This window comes from Dendrobates tinctorius, unplaced genomic scaffold, assembly GCF_039654945.1.
Source record: "Dendrobates tinctorius isolate UK_male_01 unplaced genomic scaffold, ASM3965494v1 ptg000069l, whole genome shotgun sequence".
Classification (NCBI taxonomy): Eukaryota; Metazoa; Chordata; class Amphibia; order Anura; family Dendrobatidae; genus Dendrobates; species Dendrobates tinctorius.
The window spans coordinates 14,316,972-14,336,810 of NW_027361737.1; the positions used below are offsets into that span (position 1 = coordinate 14,316,972).

Here is a 19,839-nt window from a genome sequence, read left to right on the forward strand (position 1 = left end):
AGTTTTTGTGGGAACAACATAATTAGGAGCAGAGACTCAAATTCTAACATTTGTGCAACATACTAATCTGCTTGCTGTAGTTTTGATAAAGTCACTACTTTATTTGCTGTAGATCTAGCAGTTCTCTGAATCCTGAGCTCTGTGTAACCCCGCGGTCACCACTGATTGACAGCTTTCTGCCCATGTAGAGTGCAAACAGAAAGCTACCAATCAGTCGGATGGGTGGGGTTATATAGAGCTCATGAATATGGAGGACTACATGGCAGGAGGTTTACTAGTCCTGGAGTGATAATATCCTACTGATAAAACTGTGATTTTATAAAAACTACATCAAGCAGCCCAGTAAGTGACACATTGCAGGAATCAGAGTCTCTTTTCCTACATCAGATTTGGTGTCAAAATCCTGGTGACAGATTCCCTTTAGTCCATTACAGCATGTAGAACTCTGTTATATTTAAACTCACGTAATATTGTTTAAAAAATGACATTTGCATCTTATAAATAATAATAATATTCAGTTTTCCACAGTAAAGGAGACGTGGGTTTCTTAGGGCCATCCCCACAAAAAAACCAACAAAGGACTGTCTGGAACCTAGAAGAACATAATAAAGCCATTCTCAGACACAATGTACATAATCCTGCTAACCCTTCAATGATCACATCATCTCCTCTTCAACAACAAACAGAGGGTTCAAAGGGAAATACACACAAGAGTTGTATGTAATCTCACATGTGAAAGCGAGCACAGATAACACCATTGCCATTAAAAAAAAGACAGATTTCCTGCGCTTGGCAGTCTACACATTTTCCTGTTTATTTTAGTTGGCGTTCTTTTGTTAAGTTAAGGCTTTTTTTCTCTCTTACATCCTAGGTACAGCAGTTCTGACATTTAAAAGGAACAGCACCCCACTGGCCAAGAACCACTGATTGGATTAACGTCCTTCAGCTATAGACAACTCTCAAACATTGCTGCTTTGAGAAAAAAGGAAGGATTGATGTCTTGATAATTAACACTTGGCAAGGGTGACGGAACCATAAGCCGTTTCAGGTTCCGACTTATTAATTCACAATAATGTCCAGCTTTGTATGAGGAGGCTAATTCTTTATAAGATCTAGCATGGGAACTTGACTCAGACTAAAAGAAAGGACAGCTAATAAACAATTGAAAAACATTATGTGCTGCATACATTTCTGATGTAGGAAATTTAACCTATGAAACATAAAGACCTTTAAACAAGTGACAAGACGTCACTACAATTTGAAATTTGATGTTCAAATGAAACTAAACTTTGCTCTGAATTTGAGAACATAGTTTAGTTTAATTTAAAAATTGACAAAGGCAAGACCAAAACTGAATATCCCACCCAGATCTGGGTTCTATTAGCCCTTAGAGTACAGTGTAGTTACATCAAGTCGGCGTTTGTCCACATCTACATACATAGTGATTTTTTTGGAAATTATTTTTGTATATTTTGTCTTCTGGGGGTGAAACTTCCTAAAACCACATACATAGTGATTTTTTTGGAAATTATTTTTGTATATTTTGTCATCTCTCACCTGGAGAGTGTAAGCTCTTATGATCAGTGGGGTCATTTCTCTCTCCTCTGTAGAGTGTGAGTTCTTATGGTCAGTGGGGTCATCTCTCTCCTCTGTAGAGTGTAAGCTCTTATGATCAGTGGGGTCTTCTCTTTCCTGTAGAGTGTTAGCTCTTATGATTAGTGGGGTCATCTCTCTCCTCTGTAAAATGTAAGCTCTTATGGTTAGTGTGGTTATCTCTCTCCTCTTTAGAGTGTAATCTCTTATGGTCAGTGTGGACATTTCTCTCTCCTCTGTAGAGTGTAAGCTCTTATTATCAGTGGGTTCATCTCTCTCCTCTGTAGAGTGTAAGTTCTTATGAACAGTGGGGTCTTCTCTTTCCTGTAGAGTGTAAGCTCTTATGATCAGTGGGGTCATCTCTCTCCTCTGTAGAGTGTAAGCTCTTCTGGACAGTGGGGTCATCTCTCTCCTCTGTAGAGTGTAAGCTCTCATGGTCAGTGGGGTCATTTTTCTCTCCTCTGTAAGGTGTAAACTCTTATGATCAGTGGGGTCATCTCTCTCCTCTGTAGAGTGTAAGCTCTCATGGTCAATGGGGTCATTTTTCTCTCCTCTGTAGAGTGTAAGCTCTTATGATCAGTGGGGTCATCTCTCTCCTCTGTAGAGTGTAAGCTCTCATGGTCAATGGGGTCATTTTTCTCTCCTCTGTAGAGTGTAAGCTCTTATGATCAGTGGGGTCATCTCTCTTCTCTGTAGACTGTAAGTTCTTATGATCAGTGGGCTCCTCTGTAGAGTGTAAGTTTCTATCGTCAGTGTGATAATATATAGAAGAAAACTTGGCACTCAGGTAGTGAAAATATTGAAAATTACATTTATTTGCATCCAGACAACAGCCCGTTATTGAACATTTTCGGTCCACAATCGGACCTTCATCAGAATTCAAATACATATGGAGGAAATAAGAAAAATAAAAAGAAGTGTCAGATAATGCACAGGTATACAAAAAGATAACTTGTAGATAAAATTCATACATCAAGTACCGAATACAGCGTGTAGCTATTGGTTCATATCGTACTAGACCTACAGTACTATTACTGTAGGTGAGAGCATCAAATGTATACGAAGTGCTAAACCTAAGAACAAAAATTAATTCTATGAGACACGACCTTATTTCATATATAATGCCAAAGCAGTAAGGAAAGAGTGAAGCTGAAAAAAGCTTATCTGTGAACAGTTGTGCTCATTGTAAAGGATATGAGTGCTCCTTGGTAGAGAGAGTTAGTGAAGGTGTCCATCGGCACCTGTATAACGTGTTTCAATATGGATGGATATATCCGCCGTCAATTTTGTGACTTCAGGGTAGCTAGTATATAGGTGCCTAGGAGATGGAAATAATATATATATTAGTTGCAGAAGCACTTGTAATGCTGACCATTGGATAAAAAGATAATTAAAGACCAAATGTATCCTGGACCTTTTAACCAAATTATAGCATCTTAATGCCGATGCTTAGAGAGCCTCGATCTAATCACAATAGTTTTGTATTAATTGTCATATAAGTCCATATGAATGCACTAAGTGCCATAATGGCAAATGGTAGCGTATTAGACACATTACATATTATAGAGAAGTTGTGAAGTTACTCATAAGATCACCTGGATGATGTATGTCCGCTTTTATAAAGTAGCAATAATAAGGATGAAGAGGGCACTACCAACAATAAATACGGGGATGCACCAGTAGTCAGTATAATTCAATAATGTAATAAGAGAGAGAGAAAGCTGCTGACCAAAAAACTGGGATCACCACAATAAATCACAAAAATTAGTATAAATTTTATAAAAATATTCAGGATTGAGAGTCCTCAGTAGTACTGAGGACTCTCAATCCTGAATATTTTTCTATCTACTGGCTAACACGGTACAAAGATATACATCTTTCCTGTATAAATTTTATTGCACTTCAGACAGACCAAAACAAAATATAAAAACATTAAAATGTCACTCTATGACAATTACAATAGACCCATGGGGTTAATAATATAACCCTGTAAGGCTCCCCAGTCACATGGATGCAGTATAGGTGAAAACAGACAACTGATCAAAACCTTAATAAAATGACAAGATCATATTAAGTCCAAAGCACAGTATATGTACACTTAAATAGAGCCCAGATGGAAACAATAAGCCCCCATAATACATATGCTGCTAAGTAGAAAGATACACTGATCACCCAGTCTCCCTATAAATTAAAGGCAAGACAAAGTGTGGAGGAAAAAAGCAAAAAAGTGTATCTGAACGCTGATAACCATGGTTCAGAACCAAATAAGTATCCTCCAGAGTAGCGCAACAGATCAGCGCTAAGTATAGAGTTATTGTACCATACCAATGGTGGGGGGAGCCTGTAGAGATGCCCGACGCGTGTCGCTACAGCATATACTGTGCTTTGGACTTAATATGATCTTGTCGTTTTATTAAGGTTTTGATCAGTTGTCTGTTTTCACCTATACTGTATCCATGTGACTGGGGAGCCTTACAGGGTTATATTATTAACCCCCATGGGTCAATTGTAATTGTCATAGAGTGACATTTTAATGTTTTTATACTTTGTTTTGGTCTGTCTGAAGTGCAATAAAATTTATACTAATTTTTGTGATTTATTGTGGTGATCCCAGTTTTTTGGTCAGTAGCTTTCTCTCTCTCTTATTACACTTTTATAAAGTAGCAGTGCTCCGAAGTCATGCGATGACCATCACTTGCGGATATGCACTGGGCATAATTTTAAAAACAAGGAGGGATAATTAGTTAGCAGTGCCCATATCATGCGGTGGTGGATAGTGGAACCCCTGGTGTGTTACTTGGTGACAGTGGAGTCTCTTGTAGAGGAACAGCATGTGTGCAGCAACCGTCGCCATGGATATGCACTGTGTAATTAGGGGGCATATCCGGGTTAATTTCCCGGTGGCCCATGACATGTGACGTGCTTGCGTCCAGGAGTGGGATTCAGCCGGTTCTCCCCGTTTTGGTGGAACCAGTTGTTAAAAAAGCAGCCAGTTCCCCGAACCGGGGAGATCCAGAGCCGCGATCCGGTACTTTGATGTTACTGCCTGCAGGCAAGGAGCAGAGGAGGACTCTTGCTCTGCTTCCCACCAGATACCGCGCATTGATACATGCTCTGCTGCTCTGTCTGACTACTGGACAGAGCACAGCACACCCCGTCGGCCCCCGCGCATTGAATCCTGTAGCGCAGTGCGGCTATTGACTTGGGTATACTAATAGATCACAGACTGAATATGAGTCAACAGTGTGATGCAGCAGCAAAAAAGGCAAATGCAGTTCTAGGATGTATTAACAGAAGCATACAGTCTAGATCACGTGAAGTCATTATTTCCCTCTACTCCTCTTTGGTCAGACCTCATCTGGAATATTGTGTCCAGTTTTGGGCCCCACATTTTAAAAAAGACATCAACAAACTGGAGCAAGTTCAGAAAAGAGCGACCAGAATGGTGACCGGTCTGCAAACCCTGTCTTATGAGGAAAGGTTGCAGGATTTGGGAATGTTTAGTTTGCAAAAGAGAAGACTGAGAGGAGACTTAATTGCTGTCTACAAATATCTAAAGGGCTGTCACATTGTAGAAGGCTCAACTTTATTCTCATTTGCACAAGGAAAGACTAGAAGCAATGGGATGAAACTGAATGGGAGGAGACACAGATTAGATATTAGAAAAAACTTTTTGACAGTTAGAGTGATCAATGAGTGGAACAGGCTGCCACGAGAAGTGGTGAGTTCTCCTTCAATGGAAGTCTTCAAACAGAGGCTGGACAGACATCTGACTGGGATGATTTAGCGAATCCTGCTTTGAGCAGGGGGTTGGACCAGATGGCCCAGGAGGTCCCTTCCAACTCTACGATTCTATGATTCTATGATTCTATTGGCGGGTAACTAGTCTGGAGCTCGCTGGAGGAGTCACCGCCACTGAGCCAGAGCCTGGACACTCGTCGTCTGTGTGTGGCCTGCCTCTCTGCCTTTGCTGCCTGTGTGCCAGAATTTCAATCCCCGGCAGCCCGGTCACTGGCGGTGCAGCACCGTGATTTGCTTTCTGTGCACTGTGCACACCCGGAGGAGCAGGACGGGCGGTGTGTGACCTGGCCATCCAGGAGGCCTCAACCGCGGGATTACTTCAGTCTTCAGTTCAGCCTGTGTATGGTACAGGCCAATGCCAGGTCAGTTACTGTATGTGCTGCTTATTGGGGACCTGTGCAGTGCTGCCTATTAGGGACCTGTGCTGCCTATTGGGGACCTGTACTGCCTATTAGGGACATGTGCCTGCCTATTGGGGACCTGTGCTGCCTATAGGGAACAATGCTGCCTATTGAGGACTTGTGCTGCCTACTGGGGACCTGTGCTGCCTATTGGGGACCAATGCTGCCTATTGGGGACCTGTGCTACCTATTGGGGACCTGTGCTGCCTATTGAGGACCTGTGCTGCCTATAAGGACCTGTGCTGCCTATTGGGGACCTGTGCTACCTATTGGGGACCTGTGCTGCCTATTGGGGACCTGTGCTGCCTATAGGGACCTGTGCTACCTATAGGTAACAATGCTGCCTATTGTGGACCTGTGCTGTCTATTGGGGACCTGTGCTTCCTATTGGGGGCCAATGCTGCCTATTGGGGATCAATGCTGCCTATTGGGGACCTCTGCTGCCTATTGGGGACCTGTGCTGCCTATAGGGAACAATGCTGCCTATTGTGGACCTGTGCTATCTATTGGGGACCTGTGCTGCCTATTGGGGACCTGTGCTGCCTATAGGGAACAATGCTGCCTATTGGGGACCTGTGCCTGCCTATTGGGGACCTGTGCTGCCTATAGGGAACAATGCTGCCTATTGGGGACCTGTGCCTGCCTATTGGGGACCTATGCTGCCTATTGGGGACCTGTGCTGCCAATTGGGACTTTTAATTACCGTTAGGACGCAGGCAGACTGTCATATGAATCAGAATGTAGTGCACAGCTTGGCCAGCTGGTCAGTCAAGTGAGACAGCTGCATAGAAATATATGCAGCTGTCACACTCGGGTCAGGAGAGCCGCTGGCCAGAAGGTGCACTGTTCTGATCTCATTTAAATTTATTTTTCTCAACTGTTTGACTGCGCCCCTAGGAAAAGGTGTGTGTAAATGGGTGTGGCTTAATAATGGGTGTGGCTTAAAATAGGTGTGGATTAAAATGGGTGTGGTTTTCCTACACACAAACACAGAACCTGTTGTTAAAAATTTGAATCCCACCCCTGATTGCGTCATAGCGGTCATGTGCAGGAACCAGATGTGCATGCGCCGTGGGTCAGTGCGGCGCCTATGCAGGCTAATGCAAACTGGGCTTATCCAAGGTGTATAAAGGGAAGAGAAATGCAAGTACAACCCACGCTTGATATGGGGAAGTTCATGATACCAATATGTACAGATGATGTCAGGGAATCCGTGAACAATTAGAGGACCATAGTTTTAGGGCTAAGCAATTAATCATTTGGACAGTATACATGAAACCTAATGGAATTGTGAAAAGTGACTAAGTAAATACTCTACCATGGATGAATAGAGGTGCCCAGGTGGAAGGCAAAAAGGATATTTTAACGATTCTATTAAGGAAAGAAAAAAAGAAGAGAGTTAGTTACCTCACAGTATATTACAGTTAACATGTATATCTTGTAACAAATTAAAGCATACATTTTACAAGAGACTTGAAGTTTCAAAATCTCTGTTAAGTCTTTTTGGTTCTAAGGTCTGCAGCGTAAAAATCCAATGGGCTTCTCTCCGTTTGAGGATCTTGGTCCTATTCTGACCCCTTCTACAAGGGTCAATCTGCTCCAGAACCTGGAATCTGAGTTGTGAAATGTTATGCTTCATTTTTTGGAAGTGGTGTGGAAGAAGCAGATGAGTCCTATTACATCTGATGTTGGACTTGTGCTGGGATAGTCTATCTCTTATTGCTTGTGTAGTTTCATCTATGTAGGCCAGGACACAGGGACATTTGATTATATAAATTACATATGATGACTCACATGTGAAAGAGCCTTTTATTGGGAGCCCCTGCCCTGTTTCGGAATAGAACACTTGGGGGCCCTTCTGTGCATTATTGCATTGTAAACAGTTAAGACCAGGGAAAGTCCCCCGTTTTTGCGTTCATAAAAATGTCTGTTTGGGTAAAGACATCTTAGGACCCTCGTCGGCTCTTACCAGTCTATCCTTAAGATTGGCCGGGTGGCAATAGCATGGAAGAAATAGCTGTTGGAATTCTGGGATATCCGGATAACTTTTGCTCAATATGTTCCAGTGTCTATGCATGGTGGTCTGCACTAGTCTAGCATAGGAGTGATAGGTTTTTACAATCGGAATTAGTTTGCCAGTGTCCATTTTCCTTATGGTGGTTGAAACTTGTTTGTCTGCCACCAAAAGTCTCGAGGGGTAGCCCCTGGTTGCAAATTTATTCTTCATCTCAGTAAGCCTCAGGTTACTCATGCTCTCTTTAGTCACTATTCTTTCCCCCCTCTGAAACTGGGATTTAGGGATCGATTTCTTGACTGTGGGTGGATGAAAATTGTTGAAATGTAAAAGACCATTTCTATCTGTTGCTTTGGTAAAAAGATCTATTGACAGGACCCCATACACATCCTGACCAGTGGGGTCATCTCTTTACTCTGTATAGTGTAAGCTCGTATCATCAGTGTGGTCCTCTCTCTCTCTCCTCTGTTGAGTATAAATAGTTATGATCAATTGGGTCATCTTACACTTAGCTAACCTAAATTAATTCAAGTCTCCAGGTCCAGATGAATTACACCCCAGAGTATTGAAGGAGAAAGCAGAAAAAATTTGTGAACCGCTCTCCATAATCTTTGAAAATTCGTGGAGAACAGGAGAAGTCCCAGAAGACTGGAGAAGAGCAAATGTTGTTCCTATCTTCAAAAAGGGGAAGAAGGTGGACCCAGGCAACTATAGGCCGGTGAGTCTGACTTCTATACCAGGAAAGATCTTTGAACAAATTATTAAACAACATGTATGTCAGTACCTGGATAAGAAAGAAGTGATTAAACAGAGTCAGCATGGGTTTCTAAATAATAAATTATGTCAGACTAACTTAATTTCCTTCTATGACAGAATCACTGATTGGGTGGATCAGGGAAATGTTGTAGATATAGTATATATCTACAGCATTTCCCTGATCTAGTATATTTTGACTTCAGCAAAGCATTTGACAAAGTATCTCACCCAATCCCTATTGAAAAAATGACTAAGTATGGTATGGACAAGGCAACTGTTAGGTGGATTCATAACTGGCTTAGTGATCGGACCCAAAGAGTGGTCGTAAATGGCTGCTGTTGTGAGTTCATTTTCCCCTCCGTCACTGAGGCCTGGTGAACTCCCTATTCTAGTGAAGGAAGGTGGTGAGCCTGATTATCAGACACCTGGGACTAATGAAGACGATTGGCTGAGTGGAGTCACTGACTGGATTTAAGGCAGCCTAAGCCCTTTCTGCCCTGCGGGTGATTTCTCTGTGAACTCTTGGCCACCAGTCTGATTCCTGCTCTCCTAAAGCTAAGTTTTCTGTTTTGCCTTTTTGCATCTAAGATTTGTTTTTGTTTTTCTTGCTTTTTGGATTCTGCCACTCCCTGCTGGAGTGTGCAGTGTTCCGTGAGCTCTGTCTTCTGAAGGTACCTGAGTGCTGATTTAGTTTTTGAAGCTTAGTTGCTTCAGGGCCATTTTTATATCAGCTTGTTGGCTTTTGTCTCTGATAGGGTTTTGGCAGATTGCAGACAGCAGCCTTCCTATCCGTTCCTATCTAGGTAGTTTTTGGGCCCCGTCTTTGCTCAGCCTGTCTTTCTGTCTGTGTAAGTGTTTTCATCTTGCTTCACCGTCATTATATGTGGGGGGTTGCCTATTGCTTTGGGGTCTGCTCTGGGGCAGTTAGATTTCCCCTTTCCTTCTTTAGGCCTATGTATCTCTCCGGCTGTGATCGAGGGGTCTAGGTCATCGTAGGAACCCCCCACGGCTACTGCTAGTTGTGTTGATAGGTTCAGGGGTCTGCAATCTGATAGTTGCCAACTTCTCTGGTTTTCAGGACATAGCTAGCATTTCTGTTTTTGCCTCCTACGGTGACTCGATCATAACAGAATCACCCGCCGAACCGCAGATCCTGGGGTACTCAATAGCAGGAAAGAATTGTGTTTTAAAAAAAAAAAAAAAAAGGTGTGTGTATATTCTTTCCTCTATATCTCTGAGGCCGTAGGGGGAATTTTTTTTTCTCTCAATGGAGATAAAGCAAGTGTCTGATCGTGTGGAGCAGCTTGCTGCTGAAGTGCGAGGAATTTCCGCCTATCTTGCTCGTTCACATGCTGTTGAACCAAAGATCCCCACACCTGATGTATTTTTTGGGGATTGATCTAAATTTTTGAGTTTCAAAAATAATTGTAAAATATTTTTTGCTTTGAAGCCTAACTCGTCAGGGAGCCCCGCGCAGCAGGTTAAAATTGTCATCTCTTTGCGGCGCGGCGATCCCCAGGATTGGGCGTTTTCTTTGAAACCAGATGACCCTATTCTGACTAATGTGAACGCATTTTTTCAAGCCTTGAGGGTTGCTGTACGACAAACCTAATGCTATTGATCAGGCTGAAAAGACCCTGTTAGCATTGAACCAGGGTCGAGAATCTGCAGAGTTGTACTGTCAAAAGTTCCAAAAGTGGGCGGTCCTTACTACCTGGAATGATAGTTCCTTGGCTGCTCTCTTTCGGAAGGGTTTGTCAGAAGCCGTAAAAGATACTATGGTGGGATTTCCTGTTCCCTCTGGTCTGGACGATTCTATGTCTTTAGCCATTCAGGTTGATCGGCGTTTACGTGAACGCAGGATTACACGAGAGGTGTTGCCACTGGTTGAACAGACGTCTGAACCTATGCAATGTGATAGAGTTTTGTCTAAGGCGCAACGTCAGAAATTCAGAAGGCGTAATGAGCTGTGTTTTTTCTGTGGAGATGCCTCACATGTTATTTCTGTTTGTCCTAAACGTGAGAAACGCTTTGCACACACGTTTTCTGTTGGTGGGGTTCAGCCTAAGTTTCTTTTGGCGATTACTCTGATCTGTTCCCTGTCCACATTTTCCGCCAAGGCTTTTGTGGATTTGGGAGCAGTGCTAAACCTAATGGACTTGGATTTTGCTAAACGTTGTGGATTTCCTTTGACACCTCTGCAGACGCCTATCCCTTTGAGGGGGATTGATGCTACCCCTCTGGCTAAAAATAAACCTCAGTTTTGGCCCCAGTTGGTCATGCGGGTTGCCCCAGACCACCAAGAAAATTGCAGATTTTTGGTGTTGCATGGTCTGCATGATGCTGTTGTTCTGGGGTTTCCCTGGTTGCAGATTCATAATCCAGTTTTGGATTGGAAGTGTAAGGTACACCTGGGGTGGACCCGCTAGACCGTGGCAACGAACCTCCCGGGGGCGAGCTGACCAGGTGGACCACCCCCTATACAGGGAGCATTTGGGGCAAGCCCGCGGATAACTATTACCACGGCAGCTGGTACCCTGGGAGGTAACGACAGACAGACTGCTAGAGCCGAGTTGGGGATACAGGACTGACGGTACCGGCTGGGAACCACAGGACAGACAGCCACGGCTTAGAGACACGAGACAGGTGGATACGGCCTGGGAGACACAGAACTGGCGGCACGGCTAGGAGACACAGGATAGGCGGGCACGGCTGGGAGACACCGGATAGGCGGGCACGGCTGGAAGACACAGGACCTAGGAGAGAGGAAAATGGAGAGGTGAACGAGCAACGGATGGACAGGGCACGAAGGCGTGCAAAGAGGACGGCCAGAATCACTAGGAAAGAACAGTGATACTCAGGCACCGCTGGCAGGGAGAGGCAGCCAGATATAGGGACTGGTAGGAGGACTTCCGGGTCGTGACCTAAAGGAGAGAGAGCAGGCGCGCGTCCTCAGTAGGAGGAGGAGGGGGAGGCGCGCTCGTGCCCAGGCACAGTATGTGCGCGCGCCCGCCGAGCAGGAGGGGCGGGGGCGTGCACCCGGCGCGGTCCGGAAGACCGGACGAAGGGGACCGCCGGACGGAGAAGAGGAGCCGGGGAGGACCGTGGAGAAGACTGCGGACGCCGGCGCAGAGGGAAGCAGGATGCCGGAGGAAGGGTAAGCTGCGGCCGGGAGGAGGCAGAGAGAGGAGCGCGCGGCAGCCGCCGCGTGACAGTACCCCCCTCCTTACGCGCCCCCCTCCGCAGTCCGGAAAAGAATTTGGCCAAGATTCGAGGGGCCTGGATGTTCTCTTGGGGCTCCCAGGACCTCTCCTCGGGACCAAAGCCCTTCCAATCAACCAAGAAAAAGGTTCTCCCCTTTTGCTTCCTCATGGCCAAAATATCTTTAACCTCAAATACATCGTCTGCGGAGACAGGCGGAGGTGAGTGAGGGGCCTTAGAAAGGAAATGATTGAAGACGACTGGTTTTAGCAAGGACACATGAAAGGCATTAGGGATACGGAGAGAGGCAGGAAGCCGTAGTTTATAGGAGACATCATTAATACGGGACAAGATCTCAAAAGGTCCAATATAACGGGGACCCAGTTTATGGGAAGGGATCTTGAGGCGAATAAACTTGGAGGCCAGCCAAACTTTATCACCAGGGTGATATGGCGGAGCATCCAGGCGTCTTTTGTCGGCGTGTCTCTTAACTCTGTTACGTACCAACTCGAGAGCGGCCTTGGTCTCCTGCCAGATCCTGGAGAATTCCCCGGTCAGAAGGTCAGCCGCCGGTACACCCGAGGCAGGAGGAACCGGTAGAGGTACACCAGGATGTTGCCCATAGACAATAAAGAAAGGGAACTTGCCTGAAGACTCGCTGGCGTGGTTATTATAGGCGAACTCAGCCCACGGGAGAAGTTCAGCCCAGTCGTTCTGGTGGACATTGGAAAAATGCCGGAGGTAGTTCACCAAGCACTGATTTGTCCGTTCGGCCTGACCGTTGGACTGGGGGTGGTAAGATGAGGAGAAGTCGAGAGTGACATCCATCGATCTGCATAGGGCTCTCCAGAAGCGAGAGGTAAATTGGACTCCTCTGTCAGAAACAATATGTTGGGGCAGTCCATGAAGACGTAAGATGTGCTGAACAAAGATCTTCGCCAAGGCTGGGGCCGATGGCAAGCCGGAAAGGGGAACGAAGTGTGCCATGTTAGAAAACCTATCAACCACCACTAGGACGACTGTACAGTTGGCAGAGTGGGGTAGGTCCGTAATAAAGTCCATGGCAATGTGTTGCCAGGGGGACGAGGGTATAGGAAGCGGGTGTAGAAGCCCAGAAGGCAGCTGCCTAGGCACCTTGATCTTGGCACAGGAGAGACAGGAGGCGACGAAATCCCGGACATCCTGGGGAAGAGTCGGCCACCAGTAGTAGCGGGATATCAGGTGAAGTGTCTTCTTAAGCCCGAGATGGCCAGCCAGCTTGGAAGCATGTCCCCAGTGGAGGATTCGTCCTCGGTCCTTCTCCGGCACAAAAGTCTTGCCAGGTGGAGGTGAGAGAAGAGAAAGTGGTGCCACCGTGATGAGCCGGGATGGATCCAAGATATGCGTGGGTTCTTCTTCGACATCTGCGGGAAGGAAGGACCTGGACAAGGTGTCAGCTTTGAGGTTCTTGTTGCTTGGGCGAAAATGTAGATCAAAATCGAATCGAGCGAAGAACAGAGACCACCTGGCCTGGCGTGGGTTGAGTCTCTGCGCAGACCGAAGGTAAGCTAGATTCTTATGATCTGTGAAGATTGTGAAGGGATGTGCGGCGCCCTCCAATAAGTATCTCCACTCTTCTAGAGCTAACTTGATGGCCAGCAGTTCTCGGTCCCCTATGGAATAATTCCGCTCTGGGGTGGAAAAGGACTTGGAAAAGAAGCCGCACGTGACGAGTTTACCGGAAGAAGATTTTTGAGACAAAACCGCTCCGGCTCCAGTTGCTGATGCATCCACTTCGAGGACGAACGGTTTGTTGACCTCAGGACGATGGAGTACGGGAGCCGTGGTAAAAGCTCGTTTTAGAGATAGGAAGGCCTCCTCTGCTTCAGGGGTCCAGACTTGCGGGTTGGCTCCTTTACGAATCAAAGATGAGATAGAGCCGGCCAATGAGGAAAAATGAGGGATGAACTGCCGATAATAATTTGCGAAGCCGAGAAATCGCTGAACGGCTTTCACCCCTTGGGGACGTGGCCAGTTGAGCACGGCAGACACCTTCACCGGATCCATACGCAGGCCGAAGTCGGAGATGATATATCCCAAAAATGGAAGGGAGGACTGTTCAAAAACGCACTTCTCCAATTTGGCATACAGGCGATTCTCCCTCAATCGGAACAGCACTCGGCGGACATCTCTTCTGTGGGTGGACAGATCGGGAGAGAAGATCAGGATATCGTCAAGGTATACAACCACACTGGAGTACAGAAGGTCTCGGAAGATGTCGTTCACGAATTCTTGAAAAACTGCGGGAGCGTTGCACAACCCGAAGGGCATGACGAGGTACTCGTAGTGTCCATCCCTGGTGTTGAAGGCGGTCTTCCATTCATCTCCGGAGCGAATACGGACAAGATTATAGGCTCCACGGAGATCCAATTTAGAGAAGATTCGCGCACCTCGCAGCCGGTCGAACAGCTCGGGGATGAGAGGCAGAGGATATCTGTTCTTGATGGTAATCTGGTTAAGACCTCGATAGTCAATACAGGGGCGGAGAGACCCGTCCTTTTTCTTAACAAAAAAGAAGCCAGCCCCAGCGGGAGAAGAAGACTTTCGGATGAAGCCTTTGGCCAAATTCTCTTGTACATATTCAGACATGGCCTGGGACTCGAGTGGACTCAACGGATAGATTCGCCCCCGGGGCGGAGTCGAGCCGGGTACAAGCTCGATGGGGCAATCATATTGCCGGTGCGGTGGAAGAGCCTCTGCCTCTTTCTTATCAAAGACATCTGAAAAAGCCCAATAGGCCGAGGGCAAATCCGCAGGACCCGAGACAGGAGACGAGCATTTGAGGGGTTGTACTGGACGAAGACATCTAGTCTGGCAAACGCAGCCCCAGCGAAGGATGTCTCCGGTCCGCCAATCCAGGACAGGTTCATGCATCCTCAACCACGGAAGGCCCAGGAGCAAGGTGTGGGACAGAGACGGCAGCACGAAGAAGGTTATTCTCTCACGGTGCAGGACCCCGATCTGTAATTCCAGCTCTTCAGTGACCAACGTTACGGTCTCGCGCAAGGGAATCCCGTCGACTGAGGCTAACTGCCGGGGAACCTCCAAGGACCTAACAGGTATCCCCAATCTCTTCACCGCCTCGAGTTGGATGAAATTACCAGCAGCCCCTGAGTCAATATAGGCTAGCTCCGAGAAACGTTTGGATCCCTGGATAAACAAAACAGGAAGGGTCAAAGGTAGAGAGGTGTCGAAGGCACCTAGGGAGGCCTCTCTTACCTGTCCTAGGCGGAGGAGTTTCCCGGCCTCACAGGGCAGGAACGTAGAAGGTGGGAGGCACTGCCACAATAGAGACAGAGACCATGAGTGAGTCTCTCCTGGCGGCGTAGCTCTGCGGGCCTGAGTCGGTCAACCTGCATGGGTTCAGGGGCTGACGCCGAGGTGGAAGGCCGAGCGCGGGGAGGACTGCGCATCGGAGGAGAGAACCGAGTGGGTCTTCTCTCCCTGACGGCCTCGCGGGAACGCTCCCGGAAACGCAGGTCAATTCGCGTTGCCAGCGAGATGAGATCTTCCAAAGACGTAGGTGTATCCCTGCCTGCCAACTCATCTTTGATTCGGGGCGACAAGCCACGCCAAAAAGCCCCTACCAAAGCCTCATTGTTCCATCCTAGTTCAGAAGACAATGTACGGAACTGGATGGCGTACTGTCCCACAGAGAGAGCACCCTGGCGAAGGCAAAATAAGGACTCGGTAGCGGAGACCAGACGCCCGGGCTCATCAAAGACCTTGCGGAATGTCTCCAAGAAGGTTGCGAGCTGGGAGACTATCGGGTCATCTCGCTCCCACAAAGGATTCACCCAAGCCAATGCCTCACCCTCTAAGTGGGAAATCATAAAGGCCACCTTGGCCCGGTCGGAGGGATACTGCAGGGATGCTATGTAGTTTAAAATATGGGCCTGGGTGTCGCGCTGCTGAGCAAGCTCCTGCTGTAAGCCGGAGATTTGGGAGGCAATCCCCGGATCGGAGGTTTGTAGAGATGAAAGTCTGGACTCCATTGACTTGAGGAACGACATGATCCTCGCCTGATTCTCACGAAGGAACAAAAGTTCCTTTTGGGTCGGGGTCGGGGTACCAGCGGAATCCAGGGCCTGAGTATTCTGTAAGGTACACCTGGGGTGGACCCGCTAGACCGTGGCAACGAACCTCCCGGGGGCGAGCTGACCAGGTGGACCACCCCCTATACAGGGAGCGTTTGGGGCAAGCCCGCGGGTAACTATTACCACGGCAGCTGGTACCCTGGGAGGTAACGACAGACAGACTGCTAGAGCCGAGTTGGGGATACAGGACTGACGGTACCGGCTGGGAACCACAGGACAGACAGCCACGGCTTAGAGACACGAGACAGGTGGATACGGCCTGGGAGACACAGAACTGGCGGCACGGCTAGGAGACACAGGATAGGCGGGCACGGCTGGGAGACACCGGATAGGCGGGCACGGCTGGAAGACACAGGACCTAGGAGAGAGGAAAATGGAGAGGTGAACGAGCAACGGATGGACAGGGCGCGAAGGCATGCAAAGAGGACGGCCAGAATCACTAGGAAAGAACAGTGATACTCAGGCACCGCTGGCAGGGAGAGGCGGCCAGATATAGGGACTGGTAGGAGGACTTCCGGGTCGTGACCTAAAGGAGAGAGAGCAGGCGCGCGTCCTCAGTAGGAGGAGGAGGGGGAGGCGCGCTCGTGCCCAGGCACAGTATGTGCGCGCGCCCGCCGAGCAGGAGGGGCGGGGGCGTGCACCCGGCGCGGTCCGGAAGACCGGACGAAGGGGACCGCCGGACGGAGAAGAGGAGCCGGGGAGGACCGTGGAGAAGACCGTGGACGCCGGCGCAGAGGGAAGCAGGATGCCGGAGGAAGGGTAAGCTGCGGCCGGGAGGAGGCAGAGAGAGGAGCGCGCGGCAGCCGCCGCGTGACAGTACCCCCCTCCTTACGCGCCCCCCTCCGCAGTCCGGAAAAGAATTTGGCCAAGATTCGAGGGGCCTGGATGTTCTCTTGGGGCTCCCAGGACCTCTCCTCGGGACCAAAGCCCTTCCAATCAACCAAGAAAAAGGTTCTCCCCTTTTGCTTCCTCATGGCCAAAATATCTTTAACCTCAAATACATCGTCTGCGGAGACAGGCGGAGGTGAGTGAGGGGCCTTAGAAAGGAAATGATTGAAGACGACTGGTTTTAGCAAGGACACATGAAAGGCATTAGGGATACGGAGAGAGGCAGGAAGCCGTAGTTTATAGGAGACATCATTAATACGGGACAAGATCTCAAAAGGTCCAATATAACGGGGACCCAGTTTATGGGAAGGGATCTTGAGGCGAATAAACTTGGAGGCCAGCCAAACTTTATCACCAGGGTGATATGGCGGAGCATCCAGGCGTCTTTTGTCGGCGTGTCTCTTAACTCTGTTACGTACCAACTCGAGAGCGGCCTTGGTCTCCTGCCAGATCCTGGAGAATTCCCCGGTCAGAAGGTCAGCCGCCGGTACACCCGAGGCAGGAGGAACCGGTAGAGGTACACCAGGATGTTGCCCATAGACAATAAAGAAAGGGAACTTGCCTGAAGACTCGCTGGCGTGGTTATTATAGGCGAACTCAGCCCACGGGAGAAGTTCAGCCCAGTCGTTCTGGTGGACATTGGAAAAATGCCGGAGGTAGTTCACCAAGCACTGATTTGTCCGTTCGGCCTGACCGTTGGACTGGGGGTGGTAAGATGAGGAGAAGTCGAGAGTGACATCCATCGATCTGCATAGGGCTCTCCAGAAGCGAGAGGTAAATTGGACTCCTCTGTCAGAAACAATATGTTGGGGCAGTCCATGAAGACGTAAGATGTGCTGAACAAAGATCTTCGCCAAGGCTGGGGCCGATGGCAAGCCGGAAAGGGGAACGAAGTGTGCCATCTTAGAAAACCTATCAACCACCACTAGGACGACTGTACAGTTGGCAGAGTGGGGTAGGTCCGTAATAAAGTCCATGGCAATGTGTTGCCAGGGGGACGAGGGTATAGGAAGCGGGTGTAGAAGCCCAGAAGGCAGCTGCCTAGGCACCTTGATCTTGGCACAGGAGAGACAGGAGGCGACGAAATCCCGGACATCCTGGGGAAGAGTCGGCCACCAGTAGTAGCGGGATGTCAGGTGAAGTGTCTTCTTAAGCCCGAGATGGCCAGCCAGCTTGGAAGCATGTCCCCAGTGGAGGATTCGTCCTCGGTCCTTCTCCGGCACAAAAGTCTTGCCAGGTGGAGGTGAGAGAAGAGAAAGTGGTGCCACCGTGATGAGCCGGGATGGATCCAAGATATGCATGGGTTCTTCTTCGACATCTGCGGGAAGGAAGGACCTGGACAAGGTGTCAGCTTTGAGGTTCTTGTTGCTTGGGCGAAAATGTAGATCAAAATCGAATCGAGCGAAGAACAGAGACCACCTGGCCTGGCGTGGGTTGAGTCTCTGCGCAGACCGAAGGTAAGCTAGATTCTTATGATCTGTGAAGATTGTGAAGGGATGTGCGGCGCCCTCCAATAAGTATCTCCACTCTTCTAGAGCTAACTTGATGGCCAGCAGTTCTCGGTCCCCTATGGAATAATTCCGCTCTGGGGTGGAAAAGGACTTGGAAAAGAAGCCGCACGTGACGAGTTTACCGGAAGAAGATTTTTGAGACAAAACCGCTCCGGCTCCAGTTGCTGATGCATCCACTTCGAGGACGAACGGTTTGTTGACCTCAGGACGATGGAGTACGGGAGCCGTGGTAAAAGCTCGTTTTAGAGATAGGAAGGCCTCCTCTGCTTCAGGGGTCCAGACGTGCGGGTTGGCTCCTTTACGAATCAAAGATGAGATAGAGCCGGCCAATGAGGAAAAATGAGGGATGAACTGCCGATAATAATTTGCGAAGCCGAGAAATCGCTGAACGGCTTTCACCCCTTGGGGACGTGGCCAGTTGAGCACGGCAGACACCTTCACCGGATCCATACGCAGGCCGAAGTCGGAGATGATATATCCCAAAAATGGAAGGGAGGACTGTTCAAAAACGCACTTCTCCAATTTGGCATACAGGCGATTCTCCCTCAATCGGAACAGCACTCGGCGGACATCTCTTCTGTGGGTGGACAGATCGGGAGAGAAGATCAGGATATCGTCAAGGTATACAACCACACTGGAGTACAGAAGGTCTCGGAAGATGTCGTTCACGAATTCTTGAAAAACTGCGGGAGCGTTGCACAACCCGAAGGGCATGACGAGGTACTCGTAGTGTCCATCCCTGGTGTTGAAGGCGGTCTTCCATTCATCTCCGGAGCGAATACGGACAAGATTATAGGCTCCACGGAGATCCAATTTAGAGAAGATTCGCGCACCTCGCAGCCGGTCGAACAGCTCGGGGATGAGAGGCAGAGGATATCTGTTCTTGATGGTAATCTGGTTAAGACCTCGATAGTCAATACAGGGGCGGAGAGACCCGTCCTTTTTCTTAACAAAAAAGAAGCCAGCCCCAGCGGGAGAAGAAGACTTTCGGATGAAGCCTTTGGCCAAATTCTCTTGTACATATTCAGACATGGCCTGGGACTCGAGTGGACTCAACGGATAGATTCGCCCCCGGGGCGGAGTCGAGCCGGGTACAAGCTCGATGGGGCAATCATATTGCCGGTGCGGTGGAAGAGCCTCTGCCTCTTTCTTATCAAAGACATCTGAAAAAGCCCAATAGGCCGAGGGCAAATCCGCAGGACCCGAGACAGGAGACGAGCATTTGAGGGGTTGTACTGGACGAAGACATCTAGTCTGGCAAACGCAGCCCCAGCGAAGGATGTCTCCGGTCCGCCAATCCAGGACAGGTTCATGCATCCTCAACCACGGAAGGCCCAGGAGCAAGGTGTGGGACAGAGACGGCAGCACGAAGAAGGTTATTCTCTCACGGTGCAGGACCCCGATCTGTAATTCCAGCTCTTCAGTGACCAACGTTACGGTCTCGCGCAAGGGAATCCCGTCGACTGAGGCTAACTGCCGGGGAACCTCCAAGGACCTAACAGGTATCCCCAATCTCTTCACCGCCTCGAGTTGGATGA

General features: G+C 48.5%; 1 long non-coding RNA gene across 1 annotated transcript in view; it reads right to left on the reverse strand.

Annotated features, from left to right (window-relative positions):
* Window positions 1-2,175: 2,175 nt before the first annotated feature.
* Window positions 2,176-19,839, reverse strand: part of LOC141095363 (uncharacterized) — a 28,166-nt gene continuing 10,502 nt past the window's right edge. The window contains exons 2-3 of the long non-coding RNA XR_012233362.1: window positions 7,114-7,166; window positions 2,176-2,911 (exon numbers count right to left, since the gene is read on the reverse strand). This is a non-coding gene — a long non-coding RNA (uncharacterized lncRNA). The remainder of the gene's footprint in view (window positions 2,912-7,113; window positions 7,167-19,839) is intronic.